Source organism: Bombus bifarius, unplaced genomic scaffold (assembly GCF_011952205.1).
Source record: "Bombus bifarius isolate JDL3187 unplaced genomic scaffold, Bbif_JDL3187 scf7180000008203, whole genome shotgun sequence".
In the NCBI taxonomy this organism is placed as follows: Eukaryota; Metazoa; Arthropoda; class Insecta; order Hymenoptera; family Apidae; genus Bombus; species Bombus bifarius.
Genome location: NW_022884507.1, coordinates 1,320,651 through 1,343,686, shown reverse-complemented (window position 1 = coordinate 1,343,686; position 23,036 = coordinate 1,320,651). Strand labels below are relative to the sequence as shown.

Genomic DNA, 23,036 nt, shown 5'->3' with positions numbered 1-23,036 from the left:
GTATGGATATGAAATTAAAATTAAATCAAAGAGCTATAGCCAAATGGATCTTCCATGCATTTTACGCAAACGCGCGTCGCGCATTCATTGTACGTCATTAACTGCGATGCTGGAAATAATCGCGCGTCGCAATTTACTCTCTGTAGAAACGATCGTCTGCAATCATTCGCTTTCTTTTTCTGCTTTTCCCTTCTTCTTCTTCTTCTTCTTCTTCTTCTTCTTCTTCCGTACCCTTTTCTTTGGCCGAGTTTCTTATCATTTGTCGATCGAGTAAATGCAGTTCAACTAAAAGATGTTCTTTCTGGCTGGATCCGAAAACGTCGTTTCACGCCGCGGAAACGCAGCGAAATTAATTCCGTGGATTAACGGCCGCGTTCCGTTATCCCAAGAGATTCCCGTTGAATTCGTTCCACTTAATTACTATAACGCGCGACAGATTATCCAGAACAATAAGGCACGTTTCACGGTGAATTCGATGGAAAAGCTTGCTTCGACTCGTCCTCCTCGTTCTCTTTTGTTCCTGGTTCGCGGCCGTCTTTCATCCGCCGAAATCTAATCTTTGTCGCGTAAGAACTACGGTAGAAACTAACAGCGGCATTACGATGACCGATGAATCGATGGCAATGAAATCGGCTCGTTCTCCTTTTCGTTGGATCGCCTTCCTTCCTTCAGAAGTTAATTTATCCCTCTTTTTTGTCCACGTTCCAGTCGTAGTCTCTCGACACGGTTGTTTGCACGCGCTAGCTTACCGAGAACAATAACGCACCGTACCGCGGCAATTCGCCGATAAGAAAAAGTTACTTCTCTCGCATCTCGCCCGATTCCGGCGCTTCTTTCACGCGGATCTTTTCACACGGGAAATTTCATTTCCTTCGCGCGAGATAAAGACATCGGTGACGGCGAGCACCAACTCGCTAGAAATCACACGTTTACCGGTCGAGTGCAACCGATCGGTAGGTGAACGCGTCGAAGGTTATCGCCGTGTGAATCGAGAATCCTTTACCTGGAAGAGCATCGTGGAAAGAGAACGAGGGTCAGAGGAAGGGCGAAGCAGAACGTCTGCAAAGGGACTGGGCGGGGTAAGAGGAAAGGAATTGTATACAGAACATGTAGAGATACGTCGCGCGTTGTCGTCGTCATCGTCATCGTCGTTGTCGTCGTCGTCGTCGTCGTTGTCGTTGTCGGCTGTTGTTGTTGGCTGTGTTCCGTCGCAGTCGATTCAAAGGCATTTCCGCGCGACATGAGCACGCTTTCGCCGCACCTGTGGATTTGGCGGTCTCGCACCACGCCACGCCACGCGGTTCCGTTCAGTTGTGCAAGTGCCATGCCGGTATTAAACGCAACACGCCGATAACGCTTCATCCGGCTAGAGACCAGGATAAACGTCGAGCGGATGTCGATGGAAAAGGATAAGAAAGTATCGGGGAAGCGTGGGAAAAAATCAAAATACATTAGACGCTGTCGGATGTTTGAACACGTTTGCCATCGCTGGCAAGTACAAAGCGGCGGTGAAAAGTTAATAGTTAAACGATATTTCCATCTGGCCTCTGTGTATTTATTTCACGGTAGTTTACGTTCTGTAGGTGGTAGAACTTGTTCGTTTCTATAGTTGTTGGAAGAGGTAGTATTATACAGTTGGTTGGAGCAGCTAGAAGATTACGTTACCGAGAAGTAACCAGCTGCGAGACAAATACCTCTCGTTTGTGTGCTTAATCCACGCGTTCCAAACGAATAATCCAATTCGCTTAATCGCTGTATTTTCATGCTTTTAGACGATTGACTAGCGCTCTGGCTAAAACTCTAATTGCTTTGAACGGTTAATTTAAATAGAGGATGGAGAAGCGATTGGAAAGATCTGCGTAGGATTGCTAGCAAGTGCAAAGCAAACTAACGATTGCCGAAACACACAACTAGAAAGCAATCTATCTCGAAATGATATCCTTTGTCGTGGAAACTGCAACAGACGTAACTAAACTTATTTTCTGAAATAAATTTATCCAGGTACTTTTACCGCGCACAGCGACATATAACAGCGCAGATACGTTTGAAATGCCGCAATAATTGGCATATCGGGTGATCCGATGAAAGCAGAGACGTTACGCGTGCGACACGAGCGATCGGTTAATAGAAAGAGACAAGGAAATTGAAAACGAAAATTCAAGTCGAAGACAATGAAGTGGAAAGGGGCAGAAACGTAAGGGGATAGAACAATAGTGGGACAGGTGGGGAAGGGAGGGCAGGTGGTCGGCGAGTTTAACGACCCTGCGAAATCCGCGGGTGAATCTGCCTCGAAAGCTTCGAGTCGAAGCTTTTGACACGGATCAAATATTGGCGTGTGTCGTGTCGATCGACGCGGCCACCGCGTTGGTCCGCTTTGGTAAATCCTATTGAGTATTCAATTACGTCGGGAACGACCGGGATACATACGTAGTTGGCTGACTCTAGCTCGGTTCGGATGAAATTGGACGGCCGTGCCGCGTACAAATCTACGGCATGCGATCGTGTGCTTCGTGCTTTCGGATGCATTGCTCCAATTGTGTATATGTATATTATGAAAATATACTCACGGATAATCGGACTATAGTTATCTAGGAGAGATCGAATTTTAGCAGTTTCTTATCGCTTTGTTTAAGAGTTTCTTTTTGGATGGAGCGTAGAGTTTAGAGGAAACCGAGAATGGCTGGATGAAAGTCAAGTAGCACGGACTTTTCGTCGTAACGCCGATTCGATGTTTTTTCAAATGTTGGACAAGTTTCAAGTAAACAGCTTTTTTAAAGTACTTTTGGAAAGTTGTGGTTACGAGACTAACTTTTTACGATACCTGACTTTGTCGCTTTTAACAGTTGCCACGCACACCTTGCTCTCGTAGATTTCTCCAATATTTCCAGGCAAATAGTTGCATGTAGCAGCAATTTACGTCGATCCTGTGAGCATTACATCCAACTAACAGTCGTAAATATTAGCTACGTTATACACAAGTTACGCAGAACTATCTAATTTTCTTTCGTTCTAGCGACAGTTCTGCAGATGTTTCCATAATTCTATGAAAAAGCATCTCTTCGCAGACTGCGAGGAAAGAAATAGCGGAGCAACAAAACGCTGATTTTTTACTGAGTCAAGTTACACGATGCTAATTACCGACGATATCGCAACGAGAATTGCTTTACATCTGAAGCCAGTGTTGAGAATTGTGGATCCTAATCGCCGAAATAAAAGTAAAGGAACACTAAGATTACACTTAGAATTTATATTAAAATAGTTGTAGATTTATTTAATTTCAACGAGAATTGCTTTACATCTGAAGCCAGTGTTGAGAATTGTGGATCCTAATCGCCGAAATAAAAGTAAAGGAACACTAAGATTACACTTAGAATTTATATTAAAATAGTTGTAAATTTATTTAATTTCAACGAGAATTGCTTTACATCTGAAGCCAGTGTTGAGAATTGTGGATCCTAATCGCCGAAATAAAAGTAAAGGAACACTAAGATTACACTTAGAATTTATATTAAAATAGTTGTAGATTTATTTAATAAACGATTTCCAGGATCTTCGTCGATATACATTTGCAAACGTCTCAGCATCTTCTATACCACACTGCTAACGGAACAGTTACATTCATCTGTGTTTTGGGACGCTGTGCACACACATACTTCCATACACTCATATTCACATACGTCATTACTACGCGGCTAATCTGGTCTAGCACACAAAATTATACATATGTCAATAGCTAGAAATAAGGTATCCGCGAAAAGGGGAGGCAAATTGGTCGCAGGAACGTGTACTGGCCGTGAAGGTGAAAACGTGGCATTCGATTTATCGGCGTATTCTCGTTTCATCGGAAGACGGGAACAAGCGAAACGCGTTACAGCAGTGGTGCAAGATTGGGCGAACCGAAGACGCTGCGAGTGAACAACCGTGAGGGAATAGAATATATTGTCACACTTGGTACGCGTACATACAGGTAGCGTTCATTGCAGCGGGAATCGGGTGCAATAATATGACGGTATGTAGGTTAGCCATTGCATCGCAACCAAGGAAGCCATACACTCGAGTGGCTTTTGCCAAGAGTAAGCTCGTTAGGACTCGGAAGAAGTTTGTTAAGCTGCGAGAACGCGCGTAGTCGTCAATGGTCGTCCGAATATGCGGCTGTTGCAGACTTATACAGTCATCTCTGTGTCTATATCGCTATAACCATTTCCGATCATGATCATGAAAGCATCTTAACTAGCTTTCATTGGCGCGCAAATTTACACAACACCGGTACATTTTGTATCCGATCGAAACGATCGTTCGAACAGCACCGGTACATTTTGTACGCTTTTCGAGACTCTTTGGTGTACGATTTTTGTTCGTGTAGAACGAAATTGTACTTAATACTTAGCCAACTAAATAGGGAGATCTCTCCTCTGTGAAGAAGAGGAAGGGAGATCTCGTTTTTTGACTTTAGTAAGGCGGTTTCCTTTTTTTATTGTTACTATCAGTTATCGTTTACCTGGAATTCTTCCCAATTAATTACACCACTTTGTCTGCTTTCATAAAGTATAGTATGTAATAGAATATAGCAATTTAGTGGTGGTTAAAATTAATGAAAAAGTTACAATTTCAATTATGACTAAATAAAGTTATAATCGAACGGTAGTACACTGTAAAAAATATTAATAACATTATGAATTTTTAATTTCATTGGTTCTACAATTTTATAAATGTGTCAACCCTCGTTTAGAGATCATGGCCCCAGATGGATCAATAATACCAAAAATACACTACATAACATAGAATTCCTTCTGTAAGAAAGTAGTAAATCAATAAATATAAAAATACTCTATTACTACGTATTTTTTATTCCATTATTACAATTCTTTCAAATATTGTATTTTTACGAGCATTTTGACTGGTTTTGGTAGAAATAGCTTCGTGTTAACTACTGGTAGTTCTAGTGTTAATGTTTTTAATTTTACCTAGATTTTTTAGTATATACTTTTAATTTTGACGTTTTGTATAAACGATATGTGACATCGTTAAATAAAATCATTACCGCAAAATATAATTAACTATTTAAATAATTTTTTGACTTCTTTGTTCTTTAAGCAGTGAATATTAGTCCTCGATGCTTGGAAAAATGCACGGTGGAAACGTATAGCTCGTTGTGACACACGTCGTTGACTAAATGTTAACACAGGAATATCTGCGAAAAAGGTACGCAACGCCGAAGAAAATCTCTGGCAGAGTTCCAAATAAAACGACATTACCAGTGTTCTATCGTTAATTGGAACTTGCGCATTTCCCTAACGGGTGTCTTTTCGCTAAGAAATTAATCCAACCGATTGTCTTTAAACTTGCCCGGTTTCTGAATTTGTAAAGGGGTTGAAGTTTCTAGGAGTAGACCAAGTCTAGAGAAGCGTAGTTAGACATGGTAGTTTGCATTCACGAGGTATTGTATTTGTTCGATGTTGGAAATTTGTGACGGTGATACGGCCGTTAATCATTGATACATTCATCAATGTAAATTCAAGCGAGATATTAATGCACGTTCGCGGCGCAGTCAAACTATCGTGCAACTAACGGAACTGTTTTCGAACGTGATTCCAACAATAGTTAAATATTAACGCAATCAGCCATAATAATCGGCCGCTATCTTTGCTTGTGACAACGGTTTTACCTACCGCTCGAATCTCTACGACATTCCTACAGGTATACATTTGAAACGATGTTGTGTTATTTAGACGAGTAAACGTTCAACGTGTAGGTTGTATTCGCATTTCGATAAAACGACGCGTGATTCATATTAGAACATCTGTAAGCAAGTGAATAGTCGAACAGAATTGGCGCGCGTGGAATGATTTTTTTATCGTTTCGCAAAAAAATGCTTCCGATATTTATTAACGATCTCGTGTAAACGTGCTGGACGCAAACGTCGGTCGAGAGTTTTACTCGGCGCCTGTATGTACATAAGTACACATACGCTGGCTGAACGAGTATGACGCATGGTACAGCTACAACAGGAACATTTATCCTCGTTATCCAGGGCCAGGCTCGCGCCAATATCGAGAATGGAAAGGTGAAACTACCCTGGTGTAACGTTGAATGGTCACACCTTTCCACTGGAACTCGTCCTATAAATGCATTATCGTTTTGCAAATCTTTTCGCCAGTCTCTGCCCGCCGATTTTCTTGCAATGCTACGGAACGTATTCCTTCTATTCCGTACAGTGTACGATATTTCCGTTTAAATAGCGCAAGAAGTCGTATTTTAAAATGTAAGTCAGCACGACGACGGTTTATACGAGCCGTACAGATGTTTATTCCGATGCAATTCAGCTGCATGCATACACAACGCGTGACAGAACAGGTAGCCCGCTTCTATTAACTGTTCTTGTGTGTAGCGAGCATAACGACCGCGTTGGGTACCTGGACTCGCTGTTTATTTATAGTTGAAATTCAGGTACAATGCCGTCGACATGCTCGAGATTTTAACAATTATTACCCCGGCGTACAGGCCGAGTTAATTCATTCACGGACCTGCCGCGTCGCTCGCTCGCACGCGCGTCTCTGTGTGCGTGTGTCACGTTAAAAAAGAATAGAAGCGAATAGAAGCAGCCAGCAAGATAATTCAATTCTTCGAATCCTGCGTGCAATTCGGAATAATAGATTTAGATAACGCGGTGCCAGATTACCATTGAAATTATAATCAGAGTTTAATTAGTGGCGAACGGTTGGCGCTATGTAACGACGTATCGATCGCCAATCGTGTGATATTTAAATCCGAGCGGAATTCTTGGAAAAATAGCATTCACGGAATCGAGCATTGTACGTTCTCTCGACTAATCCGGAAATAGCATAGTGATCGATTGCAACCGGGCTAGCTTCGTATTTCTACTTACTAGTTAATCTTTCGTATCGCGGTTTAAGATCTCCATCGGAACAGGACCTGATCTGACAGAAGTTCGCAAGTTCTAGCAAGTTACACATGGCTCGCACATCTGCAAATCCACTTTCCTACCGATTCGTATACCGTGTTATCATAACTGGTGGGCTACGTGTTCCGTTTCACTAAGGAATATCGTCGATTTCGTTTGCCAATAGCTTTTCCACGTAATTACCACGTTAGTTGAACGTTTATCGATCGGAGAAGCCATCGATTTTAATCATACCTTAACTATCGATGAATCTATCATTTCTAGAGTGCAGAGATAAATTTTATAGCGGATACTGTTGGTCGCTAAGCTGTCAACCTTTTCCATTTTGCAGCCTGTTTTCGAGTATCTATTTTTTGCAAACAGGTGGCAAAGAATGGTCGAGAACGAAAGAAACGGTTTGCGAGTTCCAAACGATTGCAAGAGACTCGAAGGAAAACTCTGGCGAAGCTGATTAGATCCGATTTAACTAGAAACGTTAGCCGAACAGAGTGGTAACGGGATAGCGATTATCATCGAAAGGGACCGACCGCATCGTGATTTCCATTTGCTTTTTGATCCGGTCAACTTTGACCATTAACAAAAGCGAGCGTGGAACTACGAAGATTCGTTTCGCTAGATTAAGTTATCTCTATGTAGTTAGAGAGTTGATTTAGTAGCTGGAATCGTTGAAGCGGTAGCTCCGTTTAATAGTATCTAAATAATAGCATTTTCTGCCTCAACTAAAGTCTTACGTAAAATGAAAGTGGCAACGAGATGGTAATTATCGAAACTGTGTACTAGCTTTTATCAAAAGCTTTTAGGGCTTTTATTAAAGCTTCCAGCGCAATCTTGCTAACGGTTTTAGTGCTCTCACCTACGGATAGTATCTTACGCGCGTATTCTTCTATAGTTATAACAATTATCGATATTATTTCAACAGGAGTTTTTTTAAAACCTTTATTTGTTTGTCATAAAACGTGGAAAGGTTTTTATCGATACGTGGATACTTTGAAATTGGAAATATAATATTCTGCGAGCAAAATGTCAGTAGAATTAACGATTAGTTTTATTATTTATAGGAAGATACGTCACGGAGATATTTATCGGCTGGAATCGTTTTAACGCTACTAATTCAGTTTTAAAAGCTCTTTTTCACTATCAACGATTTATGGCCAATTTTTTTCGTTACCGACAAAATTATTTCATTCTATTATATTTGCAAACTTTAAAATATCGGCTTTATGCCGAAATCACAAAGCGTCACTGTAACTTTTGTTCGCGTAAGAATAAATAAATGAAAAATTTGTTTAACAATATACATATTATCTTGATTATCCTGAGATATACCATGCCGATGGTTAAATTAATTCCGAATTGTCACGGAATTATTTTTTACCGACAAAATCACAAAGTCGAAATTTCATACGATACAACGATATGGAAAGGTAAATAATTGAATTTTTCGATGCCGAAAGGTTCGTACGCTACATACCTAGGCCCGGCATCTCGAAATTTTAACGCACTCGTCCATCAGCCGTATCTTTAGGATCAAAGGTACGCTTAAGTCGTTGTTGCAACGAGCTTTCATTGTCAAATAAATAATAAATGCGACTACGTCGATCGCCAATTACACATAACGTAAACACGGTTGATTCTACAGAAATGAGAATTATTTGGCAATGATTTCGTTCGTATACTTTTTCGTTCAATTTACGAATCGTAACAAGCTGTAATTTTATGGGCAGAGGACATGCTATCAAAGCGTCAACGATGTATACCTTGTAGAAAATCAGCTTTGTCAAAAAACTTGCCAACTCTGTACGAAACTATATCTATCGAGGAAAAGCTGTCTATTCCATAAAAGATTCACATTCGGCTAGAGCTTACGCATTGACGGTCAACCGCCGCGGTGTTGAAGCGGAAACGATCGAGTTTTCCAAGTTGAACGAAGCAACGATTTCTATGGATAAAAGAAGGAAAGGAGGGAGGAAAAGGGAGAAAAGGAAAGTAAAGGAAAGAACGGTTTTCGAAGTGATTGATCGTCCCGCGAGAACGACGCCGCTTTCGTCCTGTGAGCCGCCCTGAGAGCCGTCCGAGCGATCGTCGCGTCGCGTCGCGCCGCGTCGCGCCAATCCATGACCCGCACACGTTTCAGGACGCCGTTTCGACGGATAGATTTATTAATGTCCGGGGATAGAATTCTCCGGTGGCAGGACTGACGGGAAATCAATAAGACGCTGCCGTGATAACGTTATATTAAGAATAAATAACGATTTACGAGCAGCTTAGCCGTGGAGTTGGCGATCGACCGATGGCAATAGAAAAAGGCAGACATTCACGTTCCACGACGACCGTCAAGCGTATTAAGCTACTTTTTCTTATTTTTTCTCTTTTCTCTTTTCGCATATATGGCATAGGCGCGAGATATGCGTGAAACCGAGGCTGGAATTTGCCGATAATCAGCAAGCAATAGGAAATCGATCGATCGGCAACGACAAAAGAGGCTATAACGAAAATAAATATGTATCGACGGAGGAAAATACAGTTTGTAGTGTTAGGACAGTGTACTTGGAAGCGGAACGACGGGACCATGTTAACACTAGAACTACCATACCAGCCAAATTGACTGGTTTTTACAATTTTATTTTAAAATTCCTACTTCGTGTTATATTTTTTCCGCAGTGATGTAATGACTTTCGCAACGATAACCGAAAGAATAATATAACGAATTCTATTTTGTTTTTTATGTATTCAAACTGAAAATAATTTTGTATCAAGGCTACTTATACCAACACCGGTCAAACTGACTGGTACATGTCAAAGTGTAAAAGAGTCCTGCGATCTGTTTATCGAATCCCAATTAACCAGTTTCCTCGTTTTGTACAACTTCCCACACGTTTTTCAAATTTTTACTACGTATCATTCGATATGATGATATCAGTTATCAGGAAAATTCCGAATCAATCGCTAGAAACACCACAGCAGTCAAAATGACTGGTTCTACAATTTTATAAACGTGCCAACCCTCGATAGATTAATAATACCAACAATGTACTACATAACATGGAATTGCTTCTTTAAGAAACTAATAAATCAGTGAATGTAAAAATATTCTACTGTTACGTGTTTTTTAAAAGACCAGTCACTTTGGCTGTTTTTGGTAGAAATAGCTTCGTGTCAACTATCGGTAGTTCTAGTGTTAACTAATCTTGAAACGTCGTGTTTATAACGCAGGCAATTCGATCGTTCCATTGCGGGAAATATTTCGACAAGAGAGAAGGCTAAGAAAAATGTGAAATTTCGTACTTGATATGTATTTACGTTACGTCGTAGAACGAACGGAAAGAAGACGTCTAGTGGAAAGTCGCTTTGAGAATCGTCAAGTTATATCAAAGAAATATATATATATATATATATATATATATATATATATATATATATATATAAACGAATAATAGATATGGGATCGTTCCGAAAAGCTATCGAGTTGCAGATATTCGCGTTCCAGTTACGACGGGACGTTGGTGGTGGAAAAACGGGGCTAGAGACGAAGACAGGAAAGATCTAGCCTTGTATAATTCAAACATTCCTCTTGGTAACATATCGATTAAGCGCGAAATGGCAAAGCTGCACGGCAAAATAAATATCCGGTGAAAAAAGACCGCCCGAGGAGAAAACCTGGCCTTTTACGAACCTCTGTATGTACACTGGCAGGCGCGTATTTCGAAGATAGATAACTGGGAATATCGAGGTACAGGCAAGCACCCTCTCTGGTTGCTTGTGTGTAAGTAAGCCACGGTCCGAAACATGTAGTAGCAAGCAGTTACGATCGTCTATGCCAATGCACCGACACGAGACACGAGACACGAGACACGTTCATAGATATGCACGTGAAATAAGCGGGGATAAACGAGAGGAACGTCGTTCACGGGTGATAGTACGCGATCGCATACGTGTGTATAGACAGCTGTGTGAATGGTTGGTTTGGGTGATGTGTCGATGTTGGTGTGCGAGTGGGTATCCAGCGCGTTGCTTTGTGGTAGCTCGTCAGCGACATGCTTCAAAAGTGCCATCGCCACTCGAAAATTTGCAAGCAAACATTTAATCGATGGCTTTTGATATGCTTACTTTAATACACTTCCATTATTCTCTGTGCAATCGTGTTCGACCAATCGATATTTATTATCTTTTCTGTTTGACGCGTTTAGTCGTTCGGTTGGATCGTCGATGGTTTTTAATCGAACAGCTTTTATCGGATATATAGTTTACGAAGCGTTTACGTCGCATCGGTTCCCTGATTAAAAATCCTCGAATATATTTGATTTTCACGTCCGCCGTGTGAATTGAATTTCCATGGAAACCTATGATAAGTAGATTTGTAAATAGTATCTCGTGTGTCTCCTCGGAGAATTCGTAGGAATACCAGGAAATTCGTAATGTAGCGTGAATGAAAGAATACCGGCAAAAGTAAACACGGAGCCCGTAAAAAGAAACGAGGTGGAGGTAGAGAAACGTCTTCGCGTTAATCCTGCGCATTTTCCCAGCAACGTCTTTATCTTTATATCCCCCGCATTAACATCTACCAGCATGAAAGAGATCAAAGTGAATTTTCTGGTTATCCGTGGGCCAACAATCGCACGATCGTAGATCACAGGGAAAATTGCGGATGCCATATGGTTGCCGTCGCGCACAGCGCGATGCTAGTTGCGACTAACGATATAATAGCCCAGAGACACGGGTTTTTCTAGACACACCGATGCACAAAATAAAAGAGATAAACGGTACAAACGTGCGATACGGATGACTATGTACAGGTATATGGAGAAGAAAGTTTAGATAACATTGGTGGGTATGCAATAAAGGCCAGAGGCTGATAACGAGCGACGAGGCGCGGTTGAATACAAATTTTCGTTCGGTACCGGCGTGTAACGTGGAGCAACGCTCGCGTGATAAGTTTGGAAAAAAGAAAATATCACGCGCGTCGTGTCGAATAAGTTTCGATCCGTGCACGATGCAGATTGGTCGGTGAAACAATTTTATTAAATTATTGTCGCGTCCAAGCGTGTTTGCGCGACATGCACGGAGAAAGGAAGCCTTTCGTTTGTCGAATAAACCGCGGCGGACATCGGCCGATAAATATTCGATTATCGGCACGAGGCATCGTACAGGAGAATCACAGTCGAGCGTTAGCAAATATTTGCAAACGAAAAGAAAAATATGGAATCGCGATCGGGCTTGAAATCGCGTGATAATACATAAGTATTTGCGATCGGTCCGTGGCTTGACGTCCAGTTAATTTAATGAAACTCTCGGTCGAGATATTTTTCATTGAACGCTCGACCGACGAGAGATTACGCGTCGATGCAATCCGCGCGATCTGTAAACCAAACGATGGGAAATTGAAAGCTGTACTTGTCTGCTGTACATTGGATTACGGATGTTTCGAGTAGGATGGCATTAAATATGATTCCGACCTTTCTCCGTGTCGTCGCGTTACGTAACTCGTGACAAATCAGTTCCTATGATAATTTCCAATTTTTTTTTTACCAACGAAATGCCACGTGTCGAGTGTCACGTCGGAGACACAAGAAATCACGAAACCGATAGATCGCCGGTGATCTCTTCGCGTCGCGGTTCGAACGTTTCACGAATAAGGTGAAAAAATTGAACTTTGTACGCGATAATAGAATTTATTATGCAAATCCAACAGAGTGACTGTTCAAAGTGTTGCAACAGAATGACTCAAAGTGTTACAAGAGACTGATTCAAAATGTTTTAACAGACTGACTCGCTTATTTTGCTGGGTTTTTATACTGACGTTTTAGTCCCTCGGAAGGGTTGTCGTCTGGTGTATCTCAGAGGCGCCTATTCCGCTACTATTTGGTTATTGTTTGGATGACTGTGATATGCAGAATGTCTAGCCTATCCTATTACTGTTTCTAAGCGGATGGTTTTCTTGAACGTGTGACACGAGCAAAGGACTACTGGTATACAGAGACGGTGGAGATGATCAAATTGGAAAACGTGAGCGAGCGATTCTGCGAGTTAAACGATGGAAATTGGGTGATTTTTCAATCCGTTGCGTTGACTGCTTTTCCGTCGAAACCGTGTGCCCTTTTTCTCCCCAATTTCTCAACGAGCATCGCCCACTTTATTAGAAGAAGGTAGACGTTCCTCAGACACAGCGTGATCAACAAACATAATCGCGAACTGAAACGTTGTAAATATCGAGCAAACTTTCTTCGTTCTTTGCGATCGAATCAAGAACGGACAGTGAAAAAGTTGCTCGACTAGATGCTGGCTGCCGTTTAAGTCACTGGAATATCGTGTTGTTAAATGCGGAAATAGGCATTAAGCCTCGCAGCCAGTCAAATTAGTCGCATTAGACACGGAGGTTAATGAAGTTAAAAGCACGACCAAATTCTTCGTGAAAATTTCTGTTATTCGAGTAGCATTTTTACAAGTAAAATAAATTCGTATACGTTTCTACGTTTGACAATTACGTTGTTGAAAATTAGAGTTGTATCGTGCGTTACTTTTCTCTTTTTATTTTTCTCACATGGCTTCTATCTTGTAGCTGTATCAAAATACAGCTGCGCGATATTACGAAGATGAAAGTTTTAAGTAGTTCATTTTTCTTTAGAAAATGGTATCGAATGGTAGCTTTTGATAAATCCGTTTTAAGAGTAGATGTAACAGTTGGTAGCGGAACTCGTTAATTTTCATCCGACCGAGGCAATTTTCAAAGAGTTAGGTAGGTGTACGACAAGCACGGCGAATTTACAAAGTGATTTAATTATATTCAAACACACGGCAAGATTAAAACGTAAAGAGTATCCTAGAGTACACTTGGTGAATTGGAGAAAATTTCACTCGACATAGAAAATCCAAAACGCAGAGGTGCCAACTCCGGCGAGCAGTTAGAATAACGCGGTGAAACAGTGCGTTCTTCTACTTATCATTTCATCGAGTTGTCAGCTGGAAATTTCATATACAAGACAAAGATTAGAATATCTTTGAACGTTACGTTGTACGTGTACAATCTCTTCGGAGAATCGTATCGTTACCATCTCCAAACGCATCCGTGTTTAATTTTCTGTCTTACTTTTATTAACATAATTAAATTACAAACGTCCGCACGTTTCCGGCGAGAAACAGCGCGTACTCCGATATAATCAACGGTAGCTAGCTTTACAGGAGGAAAACGAACAGATGAGACAGAGCATCCAAAGACCATTTCGGAAGGTAAAATTTGGCTGGACGTTAAAAATTGCGCAACGAAATGCCGCTAACGAAAAGGCGTTGAAATTATACAGCCGACCCAAGGGGGAAATCGAATACGAGATGCAAATCAGAAATTCTGCGTTGTATTTTAGCGGAATGAGAACCGCGCCGGTTTAAATCGTTGAGAGTATACAGTGTAGAATGTACTTTTCCTGATTTCGCGACCAGTGCTCTCCAACGTCACGACGCTACTCTTCTCCAGTTCGTGGACGACAACGAGCATAATCGGCCACCGCGACGAACTGGTGTTGACGTCTTCGTAGTTTCCCTACAATGAAAACTTACCCCTTTTGCGAGGCAATTTACCCTCGCGTTCAGAGGTGTATCTCCATTAGCGAAGAAAGCAGCGTATGTACGCTTGGCTGGCGGAAATAAGAGAATTTACAATTCACGCGTGGAATTTCAGAAGCTTCGTTACACGCTTAGGTTATATTCTTTTCTCTTTTTCATTTACGAGTCGCGTATACGTGCGTCGAGGATCCTCCTCTAGTCGCTTTCATTTCTTCCTGTTTCCTTCTCTCGTTTTGTTTAGCCGCAGAATGAGCGAAGAAAAGAGAGGAATAATCGGTACATGTAAGAGGTAGATTTGTTTTGGCTCTTTATATCTTTGTTTCAGTTTACTTGATAAAACATATTCCGTGCTCTTACCTTTCGTTCCCATGAAAATTTCATCTGCGAAACGAATTAGAAAATTCTGAAAAATTTCTGCACAATGTTCATATTTCTGATGGCATAAGGTATCCATATGTTTCTCGAGATCAATAGTCTGGCTTGTCGCGGCATTCATATTTATTTGGGTCAACTTTTACAGAACTTTCGTAACTACCTTTCTCCTTATCGATACAGTTTATTTTAAGATGGATCATCGATCGATGATTTTGTTGAAAATGACAACAGATGACAGATGCGCTAGTTACAATAAATGGTAACTAGAAGATAGTTCCAGATACAATCGATAGGTTTAAGTTGCTCTTTTGTTTGTATCCCTAGTCCATGTAATTAAGTGCAATAAAGGTTTTTCGCCTCAGAACGGTATAATAGATTTATCCAAAGAATAAAATAATAGCTATTACGATCCTACCTCTGAATACAGAAATAACAACAGATTTTTAGATTTGTAGAGCTGGCGACTGAAATTGATCGCGTGAAATGTTAAGGTGATTGTTTTCTCGGAAACTGGAAATTATAGGTGAGACGAACACGTGTCATTAACACTTTGACTGCCACGCCGAAATCACACGTTTCGCTCAAGACGCCACGGGAGTATTTTTATTATTCAAAGCGTATAATGGCAAAATAATAATAAATTGATGATGTGAGACGACATTCTTGCCCAATGGACCGTTTATCTCATTGATGGTCATCGGTGACCACCGTGGTGTCTTGGTAACAGTTGATAGCGACATATTGTAACAAGACTTCGTTTATTTTAACAAACCATTCGCATTCGTTATTTCGTCGTAAGCAAAACGTGCAGAATATATTGTTGAAACGTGTAGAAGATATTAGTAAACAGTATTTGCTCGTTCTCTATACAGGGTGGTTGGTAACTGGTGGTACAAGCGGAAAGGGGGTGATTCTACGCGAAAAAAGAAGTCGAAAATATAGAATAAAAAAATTTTTTTTTTAATTTTTCCATCGAGACAACGATCTACAGTGAGATCCGTTATAACGTACCGCACGCGTACTGAGCGAAAATTCAAAGTCGATTTTCTCGAAAACAAAGCCTCAAACGAAAAATTTGTATTCTATATTTTCGACTTCTTTTTTCGCGTAAAATCACCCCCTTTTCGCTTGTACCACCAGTTACCAACCACCCTATATAATAGTAAGGTATGTTCACACTTCTAACTTCACTTATATGATTATAAAGCAGCATCGACGATTATTTTCTAAGGTGTGTTTATAATAATATTCGTAGATTATCCCTCAAAGTTATGGATGCAAGCACAGTGCACCGTTAGATGCAAGATTTGTTCTCATTTTTTTTTTTATTGATGTTCTAATAAAAATGTTTAATTGTTCAATGGGGTACTTTCTGTTTTGAAGTATCTTCTATTTATCAGTTATATTCAAAATACCCTAACTATCAATTTTCAACAATTTTTATAATTGTAAGAAGTTCAAGCGCTCCGGTTTCAATGACCACCGTGGCGTCACAGGAGAAACCGTAGCCGGTCAAAACAAATTATGTCGTATTTGTCGATCTGAATTTTTCAGAAAGTGAATTCGATGCTGGGTTTTTCAAATGGAAGTCGTATTGAGATAGATGCAACAACGATGCCACACGTTACCGAATTTCATTGGGAAACGTGCGAATAAAACATAATATTTGTGCATTTTGGCCATCTCTTTCTGAGAAAGGTCATGTGCAACTTGTTTCCCGTTTCTCAAATACGGTAACATGTTTTATTTGTATATTTTTCAACAAACTCCGTACAGCGTGCGACGTAGTCGATATTGTTATCGTTATACAGGTCTATGGTACTCTAAAAAAGCACGCGGGTCCTATAAAGAATAAGTTTAACAAAAAAAAAAAAAAACCAAAAAACGAAATTCCATAAACTAATTAAAAATTTCACAAATCGTTTGGAAGATCAAAAATAATATTAGGCGTATCGGAGTCACGTTGATAAGGTTACGTACGATGCGTTCACACACACACACACACATATTTATTTGTTTCTACATGAACAGAGAAAAGTCGAGTCGAGATTGAAATACCAACTCTTTATAAGACGAAATTCTTTCAATCATAGATTGGGTATTAAATCGGGGAAATCCGTAGGACGGGTGAAAGCCGTGGAAAAGTTCTCGAAGACGGTCAGAGAAAGAAGCTTAGCCGTTTTTTCGATTAATTTATCGTTAGGATTTTATCGGAGAAGATCGTTGTTGCTCTCGTGTCTAAGCTCGCTGCATTCGGGTTACGCTGTTGCACGTGTATAGGCGCACATCTACTTCCCGTTTTTCATTTGCTTCCGACGTGGCATGGTAATTATAAGTAGAGCCGGGTAACGTACTGCAGCTCGTGAGAGCGACGCCTTAAAGCACGCGAGAAGAAGAAGAAGAAAAGGAAGACGAGGAAGGAGATGGAGAGGAAGTAAGGAAAGAAGAGAAGAAGAAGCAGCCACTCGGTTCTTTAAGCGGCACCCTCGCTCGTATACGTATAAGCGTTGTTTGAAAAGAGGCGCGAGTAGCATGCCTCTCCACTCTCTACTGCAATTGTAGATACATACGTAGCTTTTCAGTTCAATCTCGAGTGCACTTCTTTCCTGTTGTACGCCACGCACGACGATCGAAATTGTTATTAAGTGACTTTTCTCGCGACACGCTTTTCCTTCCACCACTCCTTTTACAAAACTCTCGTTTTTCTATTTTTTTCTGCCTCTTTCACTTCTCCTTTTCTTCGTGTATTAATTTGCCGGTTCGTTTATCCGTTTACTCGTCTCTACGCGCTTTTCCCATTTTCCATCTTATGTACCTGTGTATTTTACAAGCGATTTTTTTGATAGAGAGGCTTCTTTTAGTGCAACGTTTTTCGTTCAACGAACGCCGAGGTTTCATCGAATCGCTAGAAATCTCGCGATCTATCGCGATTGAATTCTTTGTACGATGAGCTACGAATGAATTTGCTCTCCTATGAAGCGTACTTTATTTTGGCGCTGATCACGCGATGGCGCTTTAATTGAACCAAACGCGAGAATTCACGCACTTGCATCCTGGTTGTTGGTTATTACGATACGGACACAGATGTTAGTAAATCAGGTACACTTGAAAATAAAGTTCTTAGCAAGCCATTGCGACTACATTAGCAACTTCTCAAAATTACGGTTTCTTGCAATAGAAATTTCGATAACAAGATCGCAACAAGTGCGACGAAACGAAGGTTTTTGTTTGGCGCGTCTACCGATCAGACACGTTCGTCGTGGACGACTCTCTCTCGGTTCTCCGTTGCTCTCGTTTTTAGGCGAAAAGAAAGTGGTGCGACACGTAGCATCTTTCTGCCGACTTTTTATCACGGGTGAACGTTTCATTTTTTCTTGGTTTTATACGTTATTTCGTGATACAGTCGATGCGAGCAGAGGCTGTATACACGGCGTGTTGAATATAGAGTGGTAAAAAGTTTAAGAGGGGCATTTCTAGCAGATTTTTCCAGTCGTTCTGTGTAAAACGTTGCAAAGGAAATACTCGCAACATCTGTAAAGTTTACCGTTTTAGACGCGAAGCGTGTAAGCGTTACTTTAAGGTAAACAGCGAGCCGCCATTCAGTGCGTTTCAGTACGTTCGTATACCTTCTTAACTGTTTTATAAGGCTTCTTAGCATGCGCTGCTTGAACCGAAACGAAACCGTCGCGTCGACGTGCTTGTGTATTTTTCTATCGCCACTCGTTTCGCTATGAAACACTTTCTTGTATCCAGTGGCGCGTTTTCGCAAATACTCTCGGTCCGAACTCTCTACCCTGTGGAAAACGTACACGCGCGCCTATCTTCTATCTATTAGGTTGTCCAAAAAGTGTCTTTCTTTTACAGACACGTCTTTTACAACAACGCATCCTTATACAATCTGTCGAACGTTGTGATCTTTATTTTGATAGAAAAAAATAGATCACACGTAATTCGATGAAATAAGATAAAAGGGAAAACGTGGTGCATCGATTATTTCCTTATAAAACGAAAGAAACTTTTCGGACGATCTGATATAACGCTGTTGTAAGCGTTAAACGCCAGGAAATTCTTTTCCCACGAAAGGACGCTGTTTTCACGGTTCTCGTCTCGACTAGAGCTGTTTCTTTCTCGTCGTTGTTTCCATTCGAGTATCTCGAGGCTGATTGCATTTCATAAGAAATAGAAATATCTACGTGCTTTTTTCAAAATTCCGGCCATATCGAGCCGTGAGAATCGCCATTCTCCGTCTCGAATAATATCTGCCGACTTCCTATCCTATCCGCGGACTTTCCACTTTCGACTTCCGACTGCTATTTCGCTCACGCTAAAGCTTCCGGTTATTTAATATTATTACGGACAGTCAGTGGTCCGCGTACCACGTATTTTACCTTTCTCCGTGGACCCTCGATTTACGCGGACGATTAAGCTCCGCGTGTATACAGCGTGACGATCAAATACTCGCAATAGGTGGACTAAACTCTAATATCTCGCCGAAGAATGAGAAAGAATCATATCGTATGTGTTCGTCAAGGTCCGACGAAACTCTTTCTTCTCGAGATATAAACGCTCGTTACGAGCTTCGAGGTTCTACGAGACTAGTTACGCTTTTTGCGAGTTATTACCGTTATTATTAGGTTGTCCGAAAAGTTTCTTTCGTTTTACGAGGAAATAATAGACGCACTACGTTTTTTGTTTTATATTATTTTGTCGAATTACGTACGGTCCATTTTGTTCTGTTGAGATAAACACCGCGACATTTCACAGACTTGGCTTCACGTTTGTACGAAGCTGCACTGTTGTAAAAAGCACGTTTGCGAAAGAAAGACACTTTTCGGACAACTTAATATTATTATTATTATTGTTTACCCTTTGCACTCCGAATTTTATTTTAATTTCGTTAGCAACAGCTCCCAACGTTTTTAAGTGTTTTATTTGAAATTTCCTTGAACTAGATAAATAAAGGAAGAATCTGATTCACTTAAATACCAGTTTTATTCACACTATTGTCGTATTTTGTAATTTTCAAGCGTATGATATATCTTGAGACAATTTCCAGGATGCAATCCTGGTTTTCTTTTCGCAAAAAAAGGTGAGATTAAAGAATGTCGAGTGGGACTCGACAAAGGGGCTCCTGAGATAAAAACTGATGTCGAGTCACACTCGACATAGGAGTGCTAAGGCTTAATACTTTATGCGGTATTCTGTAAAAATGTTAACTACTGTTAAATATACGGTAAAAGAAGCAATGGACACTATAAACGAAACGTTATGAGAGTGTTTTTACATTACATGCTTGGATAATACGAAACCGTTATCGATGTATTCGATGTAATATTGGTCGCTTTGAATCTTTCGCAATCGCTTGAAAAACACCTGGGAATTCAGGTTGTATGGTTGTCAGAGCAGCCGGTCCCCAGAGTGTTAACGGGATAAACTTTGAGATTATAAAGATGCGATGCAGGGGAAAAGACATTACACGCGAAAATACATAGAAAAAGAAAAGGAAGAGGGAAAGATATACACGGAGGTCTGAAAATCACGAGGAATGAAAACTAAAATTCGTTTGACTGCCACGTTGAAATCACATGTTTCGCTCAGGATGACCAGAGAGTATTTTTATTATTCAAAGCATATAATGGGAAAATAATAATAAATTGATGATGTAAGACGACATTCTTCCCCAATGGACCGTTTATTTTATTGGTGGTCACGACTGACCACCGTGGCGCCTTGGTAACAGTTGATAGCGACGTATTATAACGAGGCTTCGTTTATTTCAACAAACCATTCGCATTCGTTATTTTGTTGTACGCAAAACGTGCAGAATATATTGTTGAAACGTGTAGAAGATATTAGGCTAAAATGGTAGAGGTTCGCGAAGAAAATTATGCTTGTGATAAACCAATGGTAGCGGTAGATTACAACAGAGGAAAATGTGCTGTAGATTTATCAGATCAAATGATAGTATATTCTACACCACGTAGAAGAACCCTCAAGTGGTATATAAAATTGGCTTTAGAGTTATTGTTAAATACATCAATTTCAAACGCGATGATACTCTATAAACAAGCAACAAAAACAAAAATCAAGGTATCTGATTTTAGAATGGCACTCGCAATGCACCTTACACAGTGCCATTCACCAGAGCCGTTAAATATACTTATTCGACAAAGATTGCGACACGAAATGCAGAAGGAAGAAGGACAAGCGTACCTGGCACGAAAATTTTGCAGAGAGTACTATAAAAAAAGTGTTAAACAGTTAGGATCAAACATTGCTAAGAATCGGACCAAAAAGGTGACCACCTATTGTCCAGATTGTATCGATGAGCCACATTTATATTTAAAGTGTTTTAATACGGTGCACCGTTAGATGCAAAATTTGTTCTCTCTTTTTTTATCGATGTTCTAATAAAATTGTTTAATTGTTCAATGGGGCACTTTTTATTTCAAAGTATCTTCTATTTATCGGTTATATTCAAAATGTCCTAACTCTCAGTTTTCATTCAATGTTTACAATTGTAAGAAGTTCAAGCGCTCCGATCACCAATGACCAACGTGTCAGTTGTAGTATACAGAGCTATATAACCATAAGATGGTGCTGTATTTGTACGTAGAAGAGTCGTTTCTCAGCGATCTGCGAGTACGTGAAGAGAGAACAATGGAAGGATCGCGCTCTGAATGTCGTTGATATACGAATTACCATACGAAGGCCAGAGAATACTTCCACATTCCACAATAAATCTAATCAGCTGGCGATAGAATACTCTGAGAGTGTTGGTATTCGCAAAGAATTTAGAGACCTTGCGAATAAGTCCCAAAATCTTAAGACTACGAAACATATTACCGTAACGAACTGTAAGTGATAAGTTGGACCCGAAAGTGATACCTAAATCTCCGCTTAGCGTGGACAACGATATTCTATTTACAAATAGTACAACTATTATGAATTAAACTATCTTCCTCGCGATTATGTTTAAGGACACGACATTGGTCGAGTCGAGTGACAATTTGTTTGTCACATATCAATCGCGAAGTCTATTAAAACCATCGTGAATTAATCGGTCACTGTGATAAGAATTTAGCAGGAAAGTTTGAAATATATCGTTGACAAATAATAGAAAGAGTGGCGGATGCAAATCCGAGCCTCGAGGAACACAAGAAGCAGCCTTAATTTCTTTCGAACGAGTACTCGCAAAGCTAACAATTTGTATCCTCTTAGATAAATAACTATTCAGCTACGAGGGTAAACTACCATTAACTTCCAGAGATTTCAGTTCGCCAACTAAAGTTATTAAACTAACCGGCTAACCGATAAACGTTATTTGTTTTCGGTAAAAGCCAGTCGCAATTTTAAAGGAGGGGCATCCTTCGTTTCAGAAAGGCAGATTATTAGCGCTACAAATAGCAGAATACGAGAGGAAAGTTGGATTAGTTAATTTCGCGCCACCCTGTATGCATATACGCGTATAGAAATAGATAGACGCGTGGAGTAGTAGATATCGGAGAATTTGCTGGCGGCTCGCTCGCTCACTCGCTCGCTCGCTCGCCATTCTCTTTCCTGCGGTCCTTCCTGTTCGGTCGGCCAGTCAGCGGGAAACTTTACGAGTGGAGCAGAAAGGCATTTCGCCTGGCGCGCGTCACTTTCCTCCGCATCGACTTTACGATCCCTCGTATTTATACGATCGTCGCTTTATACGCGTGCAAACTTCTTACTTATACGCGGACACCGCGACTACGCGAGAACAGGCTACGCGGAAAACGCGGCTACCTACGACCGACAGCTCGAACGAAATGGAATAATAAGAGGCGTGCGTGAAGTAAGAGAGATCTCGCGGATGGGCATAGTTTACGACGCGGAATAACTTGTCCCTTTGGAACGTTAAACTCGCGCGTACGCTAGTTTATACGCGCGCTGCAATGTCACATATGCGCGTGTAGTTCGTGAACAACGACCGTTACTGTTATTTTCCAGCCACGACAACCAGACGAACGCGTTAAAAGGACGCCACCAGGATAAACGAACGCCACGACTCTCTAGATCAGAAAGGTTAATAGACGTGCACGTGCAGCGAGGAATAGGTAAAGGTCGACTGGTATTCGAGGTGGAGGTTCCAGTGCATCGTCGCGCCATTGATGCGCACGGGGGATATATCGTTGGTCGGAGAATAGGTTAGGCTTAATAA

The 23,036-nt window shown here is 40.7% G+C and overlaps 1 protein-coding gene across 2 annotated transcripts in view; it reads left to right on the top strand.

Moving 5' to 3' along the window:
- The window catches only part of LOC117210370 (semaphorin-1A-like), a 382,334-nt gene that overhangs the window by 34,596 nt on the left and 324,702 nt on the right, over positions 1-23,036 (top strand). The window lies entirely within an intron of this gene.